The following is a 9,352-nucleotide window of genomic DNA, read 5'->3' as shown; positions in this document are numbered from 1 at the left end:
TTGCTTTTTCAACTCTAACATTTCGGTGGGTGCTAATCGATAAGGTGCCTTGGCTATTGGTGTAGTACCCGGAATTAAATGAATTCTGAACTCTACTTCTCTATCGGGTGGTAATCCAGGTAATTCTTCCGGAAAAACATCTGGGTATTCTAAGACTACAGGGATTTCTTGAAGTTCCTTATCTCTAGTGTTAATGATTACGGAAATCATATACACCATTTCTTGTTTTCTCGAATAACTAGCCAATTTCATTACTGAGACGAATTTCAGTGGCTTTCGAGGTCTATCTCCTGTAATCAAAATCACCTCTCCTGTGGGGGTTTGAATTTCTACGGAATTCTTATCACATAGGATTCGAGCATGGTTGGCTACTAACCAATCCATTCCTAATACTACATCGAATCCGGCTAATTTCATAGGTAACAGGTTTGCAGAAAACTTATGGCCTAATAGTTCTATCTTTCCTTCTTGCAAAACTTGATCTATGTTAACAGAATTCCCTTCTGCGGTTTCAACCGTAAAAATTTGCCTAAGGATAGTTAAGGGTAGCTTAAGAGCTTGGCAAAATGAAGTATTAATAAAAGTTTGGTTTGCACCAGAGTCAAATAATACTTTCGCAAACACGTCGTGAACTAAGAACGTACCGGCTATCACGTCTGGGATAAGTTCAGCTTCTTGAGTGGTCAGTTGAAATGCTCGTGCATTCTTCTTAGTGGCTCCTTCGGCTGGCTTTCCTTTGTTGTCTGTGGTTTTAACCAGTTTAGGACATTCTGTTTTGTAATGTCCTGTTTCTCCACAGTTATAACAAACTATGGTTTTTTTTACAGTTTTCTTCACTATGGCCCACCGATTTGCAGAAATTACAAATTGCATTGCATTTTCCAAAATGCTTCCTTCTGCAATTCCTGCCAAATGGCGGGGTCGAAGATTGCCTTGTTCCTTTTCTTTTGAAACTGGTATTATTACCCATACGAACTCCTTGGGTGATTTTCTGAACCAAGTCCTTCTTTCGATCTTCTTCTCTAGTGCGTATTAGCTCATCAGTTAGAGTATTAGCTAGTTCTACAGCATCGTCAATAGTACGAGGTCTTGCAGCTTTAACGATGTTACGAATTTCACTAATTAATCCTCAAATATAACGGGAAATGAGTACCGGTTCTGGCGAAGCCAGTGTTGGTACCACTCTAGCGTATTCAAAGAATGTCGAAGTATAACCGCGACAATCTACTCCCGTCATACGATGACTTAGGAACTTATTTGCCATTTGTTCCTTTTCATATTCGGAACAGAATTTTCTTTCCACAAGATTCTTAAATTCTTCCCAGTTCAGCGCATAGGCTATTCTTCTTCCTTTGGCTTGTAATACCGTATTCCACCATTCTAGCGCCCCTTCTTTGAACAGGTTTGAGGCATACATGACCTGATCTTCTTCGGCACACCTACTTATTGCAATTACTGCTTCGGTTTTCTCTAACCAACGCAGTACTGCAGTTGCTTCTTCGTTACCTGCAAATTCTGCGGGTTTGCAAGCAAGAAATTCCTTGTAAGTGCAACCAGGCGTTGCAACTTTCATTTTCTTAGGAAGTGGAGCTTGTTGCGGATGTTTATCATGATTATCATGATTGCCGCCTCCGTTTACACTATGACTAAAATTGTCTTCCTGAGTACGTTTACTAGGAATGATTGGTTGTGGTTCAACAAGTTTCTGAGCAGCAGCCATGATTTCTGGTATAGCATTAGCTATCCCTTGAGTAATGATATTTTCAATATCTTGTCTAGTCATATACTGGTTTTCCTGGTTTTGCTCAGATTGATTCTCTTCGTTAACTGGTTCATTACTAGCGTTTTCCATCTGATAATTATTATAGATATAAATATATTAGTGTCAAACAATTTAACAAAACAATTGCACATAATCACATAATGTTATCACAACATTTCTATAACCAAAATTGTCGATTTCTCGACTTCTATTTTGTTTTATAGATTCTATAGGCATCCGTACACACCGTATCTTACAAGGTTTTATTTCCCATTTTACAAAGTTCTATTTTTTTACTAATGTTATTATACAAACATACTTTCTGATTCACTATTTTGTTCGTTAACTGGCAGTTTTAGTAACGACGCTCCCTTTCGTCGTACTTCCAGGATAGTTGTTCCCCCATCTCCCGAATCCTATTCCCCGTACCTATCAGTTCTTCACCAAACTGACGAAGTTCGGCTAGATTTTCGTTACTCATTGGAGGATTAGGGATAGGTTCTGGATTAAACTGTGGAAGGAAGGTGTAGGGACTATTAACTATGCTTTGGAATTGCCAGTAATTTGTCCACCATTCTTCCATTTCACCTACAGGTCGAGTGTGGATTAAAGGGTCCGGAATAGCTGGTTCTAGGTTAAAGGGAAATTGGGCTGTGACCGGGTAAGGGTACAGATTATTGTGGATAGGGCTTATGACATCACAGTTTGCCAGTAGACGGTCTATTTCATCTTGAAACGTGATTTCCTCAGTTTGTTTCGAGCTTTCTCCGATCTCGATTCCCTTTTTCTTAATGTCTATTTCTGGCTGTTTAGAACTCTCTCCCGTCTCTATTTCTTTCCCCTTGCTCACAGGATTTTCTATTTTAGGAAGTCTCTTATTTGTTGGTTTCCTCCTGCGCACTTTCCTCCACCCTACATATCTTCTTCTCTTTTTAAGTTTTGCTTTTTCCAGTGGTGGAGCTTGGAATTCCACGGGTTCCTCTATGTCAGCAATATACCCAGTAAAGTCGTGGGAGACTTCAATTGGTACTGGATATAAGTTGAGATTCTAAAATGCTTCTGATATCTCATTCATGCTGTGTAGCGTATATGCAAAATGCAAAAATGCAATGTTAAAACTTTGGAACAAAGTTTAACAAACAAACACTGAAGTTTTATTGCATACTACTTTGTACAGAGGATAACAGGAAAGAAACACACTAGGATTTATTTATTTACTGGATAGTGATTTTCTACTAGACCCGACTTATTGAAAATTTAAAGGTTTGCATTTTCGGCTACGGTAGCTAGCATATAAAGGTTTGCCCATTTTTCGTCTAGTTTATCTTCCCAAGGTGGACTATTGTGTATTTCCTGGATTTCTGGATTAAACCTCACTTTCCTGGCTTGGGTTTTCCGACTTTTCTTAATAATCGAATTTCTTTTCTCTGGGGTAAGAGGATTTTCATATTGTGCCTTTCGGACAAATATCCCTTCTTCTAGGTTTGCTGGGTTTTTGGAGGAAGAGGTTCCTTTTTCCTGGGGTGCATTATCTAATTTGTGGTAGATAGCAGAAAGCTTTTGTTTACACATATGAGGACCATGCGAAAGGTCAGTAATTGCGGGTGCATGATGATTGCCCATAGCTCATGACAACTAATTATTGTTTCAATATTTAAAGCATATCCATTTAAATAGTCACATATCATATAATAATCAAAATTGTTCATACATTGTTCAAAACAAACATATCAAGATTCAATTTACTCTCCTAAGGCCCATGCTATGTGTCCACATCACTTGATCATCAACTTTGAAAACCTGTACCACGTTATAAAAATATATTTTTGGGTCAAACAAATATGTTGGTGAATAATTTCCTCCGTTTTATAGAAAACAGTTTTATATTTATTTCTTTAAAAAAAAGATATTTTAACATGCACCTCAAGGTTAGTGTGTAAATGGTCTCATATCATCAACATAGTAAACATATCCATAAATCCAAATTTACCAAACAAGAATACACCATCAATAACAACACAAACAACCAAAATAAATAGACTCCTGATAATAGCGTGCATTAGGCTCAAGCCCCGAGGAGCGAGTCTAATACTGTTGGCGATACTAGGCTACAACCCATGGCTGTGGGGAACCTAGTCAGCCATGTGGATCCACTAGACACAATAGCATGCAATAGATTTGACATCAAATAGCATCTAGAATAATAGAATACACATAAGACGTTCACATAATAACAATTGATCATAGCATGTTAAGTAAATCGAAAAGTGTAACATGATGCACCCCAAAATTTATAAAGGATTAAAAAGGGGAAATGGAAAAAATTACTCACAGGTTGCGAAGAGTTAATCCACGAGAATGCACCGCACGAAAAGGAACGGTTTATATCTAAATAATAATCGCAATGCAAATAGATGAAATTCTAAACGAAAGGATAACCTATTGATTTTAGAAAATTGGGTTCTCCTCTTTGGGGACTTGGCAATATATAAAATTATATTCGTTCAACAGAGAAATAACCAAAACAATAATTATATATGTTTTAGAATTTATCAATATGGCAAAAATCATAGAATTGCTATTTTAATGGTTTTAGATATTTGATAATGTCAAATGATTAAATAAGTTCATCAAACTCATCTAAAAATTATATAGATTCAATTCAATATTAATACCCAATTTTATTTTAAAATAATAATTTTGTAATGGTATTTATTTGTCTAAACGATTCCACCAATTCTTTAGTTATATAATCATAAATAAAAAAATATATAGAAAAACTATAATAACTTTAACCATCATATAATCTGTAAAAATCAATACGATTATTTATAAAAATTATATATGATAATCTTGCATATATTTTTAAAGGATTAAAATATATAAACATATATGATGCAAATTAGATCTAAAAATTCCTAAAAAAAAATTAGGGAAAGTTCTATAAAAATTACCTAGTGTTTATATAATCTAAAATAATCAATAAAACATCTATTGAATTTATTTAAAGTTATCTTGTATTTTTATTTGGTTTATCTAGTGGTTAAAACATAAATAATTCATCAAAATTCCTGTTGATATCTAAAAATTCTCAAAATTTACACATAACATGCTAATATGATATATAACAACATTATACTTTCAATTTGATCAAAACACAAGTCTAAATCAAAAAGCCCCAAATTCTATGCATGAAGAACCCTAATTTCAACTAAAATTAAATTCGGATAAATTAGCCTTCTATCACTAAAATTGATAGAGGGCTTTTGTAGAGCACGAAAAATTAAGCAAGTTGGGCTTTGGAATCACCTGAAAAGGTTGAGAATTGAAGGAGATATCATCCGCACAAGTTACAAGCCCTAGAATGTTTTTCGATTAAATTCATGATGTAGAGATGATGAAATGGAGAAATTTCAGTGGGGTTTTGTTATGTTTTTGTAGAGGATTTAGACGGTTTAAGTGTTGATATCAAATTTCGCGATTTGAGAGAAAACCCAATGAAGATCAAAATATACATTAATGGTGATTTTAATTGGACTTATTAACTCGGTTATAGAATGGGATGGGACGATTAGTTAATTTGGATCTTATTTCGCCATAATACCGAATTAATTTCGGTTAAAACGAAGTCCAAAGGTCACGGGATGAGATGGATATGATCGGTCGTTCTTGGTTGGGTGCGTGTTTGTTGAACAGAGGTATCCTGGTTCTAATCCGGAGCCCTGCAAATCTTTCTTTTTGATAAACAGCTCGCATTACAGTTAATTATAAATAGGAAACAACCCGCGTTTATCACAACAACTCCACAGTTCAACTGGTTCGTTCGCTATTCGGTTAACGTGGACACCCGGGTTCTAGTCTCACTCGGGTCACGTTTTTAATTTATGTTATTGTTAAGTTTTGGATAATTGCAGAACTGGTCCCTGTATTCTATAACTTCATATAGTTGGCAGTTTAAGTCCTTTAACCTTGTAATTTACTTACTTTGGCAGTTTTAACATTTCTAAGTTTATAACTTGATTTGCTCACAAAGATATAACCAAGTTAATAAATTTCCTTTTATTAAACTAACTAAATTAATACATTTCTTTTGTAAAATTAACCAAGTAGCTAACCTAGTTAGTCCACTTTGTATAGTTAATACTAACCAACTTAACTAGGTTTACAAACCTAGTTAGTTAATTTGTTCTATTTTATAGTTTCAATTATTCATGAGTTTGATTTCATTTCATTTTTGAGTTTTCAAATTTCAATTGATATTTCACTCTCGTCAAAGTGAGTTCTTGTGACGGACATGGAGTAACTTGAAGGGTTACGTACCGGTAGTCGGGACGTCCTGTCTAGGCTGGCATTCGTATAAATCCAATTAATGGACCGGTTTGCCTACCTGGGGACTATCGATGAGAGTACCGATACCTATTAGGCCGAAGCATGTCACACCAAACGTCACGTGAACTAACAACACTTTGATATCTCAAACGTGTCCGTGTTAATTCATGGATACTATCATAAACATCATTTTACAACACCCCAAAATTTATTTCATTTACTGATTCACGATTTTCTTCAGGTTAAGTTGTACGTCAATGGGTAGACATATGAGGACCATGCGAAAGCTCGGTAATTGCGGGTGCACACGTAATTACGAAAGTGACGCAAGGAAGTCATACTAAACCCTATGATGTGCCAAACCTATGATTCTCAATACTTTATGATGAGATATTATTTTATCATGAATTCTATTATTTCATCTTATTCCATGTAGCTATTATATTGTTTCATATATAAACCACCGGAATAAATCCTAAAATATTCCACGAGATTCTAATGAACTTTCTTTTAAAAAAAATCACCCTAATCTTATAGTAATTTGTTAAAGGGTTAGACTTTTGTTACCCTTTGATACTCCATAATATTTTCATGAGATTTGTATTCTTGAATCATGGGATTTTCCCTAAGTTCCATGATTTCACAAATCTATGAATCCTAACCATCTGACCATTAATTCTCGTTATGGGCTATACATCTTATTTAAGTTGTCCCTCGCAGATGCCGCCTCATCGTCGTCTTCGTCGACAACCGACGATTTCGAACCGCCGAATGGCAGCTTTAGTAGCTGAACAAATGGCCGCAATTATTCCTACTATAGTCCTTCAAGTTCAACAGGCACTCAACGCCCACGTCTCCACGAATCAAATCGAAGAGGTTGAAGCTGAACCGTCTTCACCTGATAACAACCATCAAAGGAGTGCAACCAACCACGATTACGCCATACCAGCTATTCCGCTAAACCAGGTTGCTCCTAATCCTGTACCTGACAGAAAACCTTATCGCAGACATTTTCCACAATGCCCACTAGTCAAAAACATCACCCAGCCAACACTTTGTGCCGCCTTTGCACTTATTGTGGACTTTATGGTCACTTAATCGAAACCTGTCGGCGCTATAACCCTCAAACAGAACCACCTATGGCACCATTTAATGTACAACAGGTGACAACTCCATTTGACCAACCAAACACCCACCTTATCATCCAACCGTATGTCCAACTAGACACTCCATCAATGGATCAATCGACCGTACCGTATGTTACCCAACTCGTTCCTTACGATGGAGCCGTTCAAGTCAGTCCAGAGAACCACGGTAACTAGACAGCACACGAAGGAGCACTCATCCAGTTCCAAGACAACCAAGATGCGGTCAATAGTACGACAACGTTTTTATGCGATGAGTCTACTTTGAATGAAACGTTTTGAGTTTCTTGAACTAATTAAATCAAATAAAGAATGTCTTTAAATTTCGAACACAAGTGTAATGATGTGATTTTTGGTAATACGTTTATAATTTTAACGAGTTGTCCATTACGACTTGAACGTCACAACCCTAATCACTTTCGTAACATGTGCCTATAGTTCGACAAATTCAAGTCTAGGGCACATGGTGACGATAAATGTTTTTTCCGACCTTAAAATTTGATTATATAAAAATAATTAAACAATATATAATAACTAATAAATATTTTCAGTAAAGTTCACCCCTTTAGATCGAAAATATTTTCCTGAAACATAACGAAAATATTTTTTCTAAATAAACTAAGTTGCTTTTGTACGTGGACAATTTAAAATACCAATGTGCAATACTTGGTAAAGTATAAAAGTAGTTAACAAAACGAAATGAACACGAGTTAAGTTAACAAAACTAAGGTTTCCTTAATTTACCTTAGGACCCCTCTACTTTTTCCCAAATCGTAATTATCGCCTGACCGGTGGGAGTGTAAATCAATGCTGCTACTTCATCTCCTCCGCCATTCGACTTCACGTTTAGTTTTCCCTCATTTACGAATTTACCTGCTACTCTCACTTCGTATCCTTGGTGTTCGCACTAACGCCAATCGATACAAATATCAACTCTTAATCAGTACCGTTGATAGCTTGTGCCGTTGTCACGCTTTCAACGTTACTATTTGTCGTCGTTTTCATCCTTTACTCAGACGTTTTTATGTATCACTATGTTATGCATTTATGTTATGTTTTATTGCTATTTCATGTTGTTACAATTTCACATAATCACTCATCACGGCGTACCATCCCCATAGTTTATGTGACGTGGGTAATGTCTAACATTTTCATAGACCGACCCTTTCCCTATAAATATGGATGTAGGTACTGCTACCATTTAGTCGCACCCTTTTTGGGTTCGAGACTCATACAATGGTTGTTTGTGGTTTGGTTGTGGTTATTTAATTAGTAAGTTGAGTTGAGTCGTCGCATAGAACCAATCAAGACCGCTAACGAAGCTAATGAAATTTGATAAGGACATGGTGGATACGCCGCTGGTACTTCCTATATATGAGTGTTCTTATCAAACCATCAAAAGCCTCGTTAGATTGGTCGAGAGAGGTTCTGTGTAAGTTGTGTTTGTGTCGTCAGTCATGATCCGAATAACAAAGCCGATGAAACTCGATAAGGACATGGTGGATACACCGCTGGTACTTCCTATATATAAGTGTTCTTATCAAGGTATCAAAAGCCTCGTTAGACTGGTCATGAGAAGTTGGTTGAGTCGTCAATCATGATTTGAATAACGATGTGGATGAAAATTTAATAGAGACATGGTGGATACGCCGCTGGTACTTCCTATATATAAGTGTGTCTGCCAAATTTTCAAAAGCAACATTAGACTAATCATGAGTGTTTTAGTTAGTTTGTTTTGGTTTTGTGATTGGAGAATTCAAATTCTATAATTTTGTTCATTCAACTCAAATTGTGGCATTTTATGAAAAATTTTCCTTTCAAAATCCCAAGTTGTGACATAGATTGCAGTTGGGCATCACATGTATACCTCACGACTCAATTGCAAACTCTTTCGTGTTACAAGTCATCTTTGGGATGTGATTTTCTCTTTAGCTGCAATGCATCTTTGATACGCCAATCTTGAGCTTCGTGATTGTAATGATCATAGAGCCTATAATCGGCTATCTTGTACATAACAGTTAACACTTTTCATTTCGGCATCTTTGGCAATTAAGAGCGATTCCTTCATTGGGTATATAAACCTTGTCAGGAACGCTACCGCCTCCATAAGTCTACA

The 9,352-nt window shown here is 36.1% G+C and overlaps 1 long non-coding RNA gene across 1 annotated transcript; it reads right to left on the bottom strand.

The window, feature by feature from the left end:
- Positions 1–3,512: 3,512 nt before the first annotated feature.
- On the bottom strand, positions 3,513–5,245 carry LOC118482333. Its single transcript, XR_004868380.1, has 3 exons — positions 5,072–5,245; positions 4,095–4,150; positions 3,513–3,562 (listed from the first exon to the last, which is right to left on the bottom strand). It is a non-coding gene; the product is annotated as an uncharacterized LOC118482333 (long non-coding RNA).
- Positions 5,246–9,352: the final 4,107 nt, after the last annotated feature.

Source organism: Helianthus annuus, chromosome 1 (genome assembly GCF_002127325.2).
Source record: "Helianthus annuus cultivar XRQ/B chromosome 1, HanXRQr2.0-SUNRISE, whole genome shotgun sequence".
Taxonomy (NCBI): domain Eukaryota; kingdom Viridiplantae; phylum Streptophyta; class Magnoliopsida; order Asterales; family Asteraceae; genus Helianthus; species Helianthus annuus.
The sequence above is the reverse complement of the archived record's forward strand: the minus strand, read 5'-3'. Positions and strand labels throughout refer to the sequence as shown.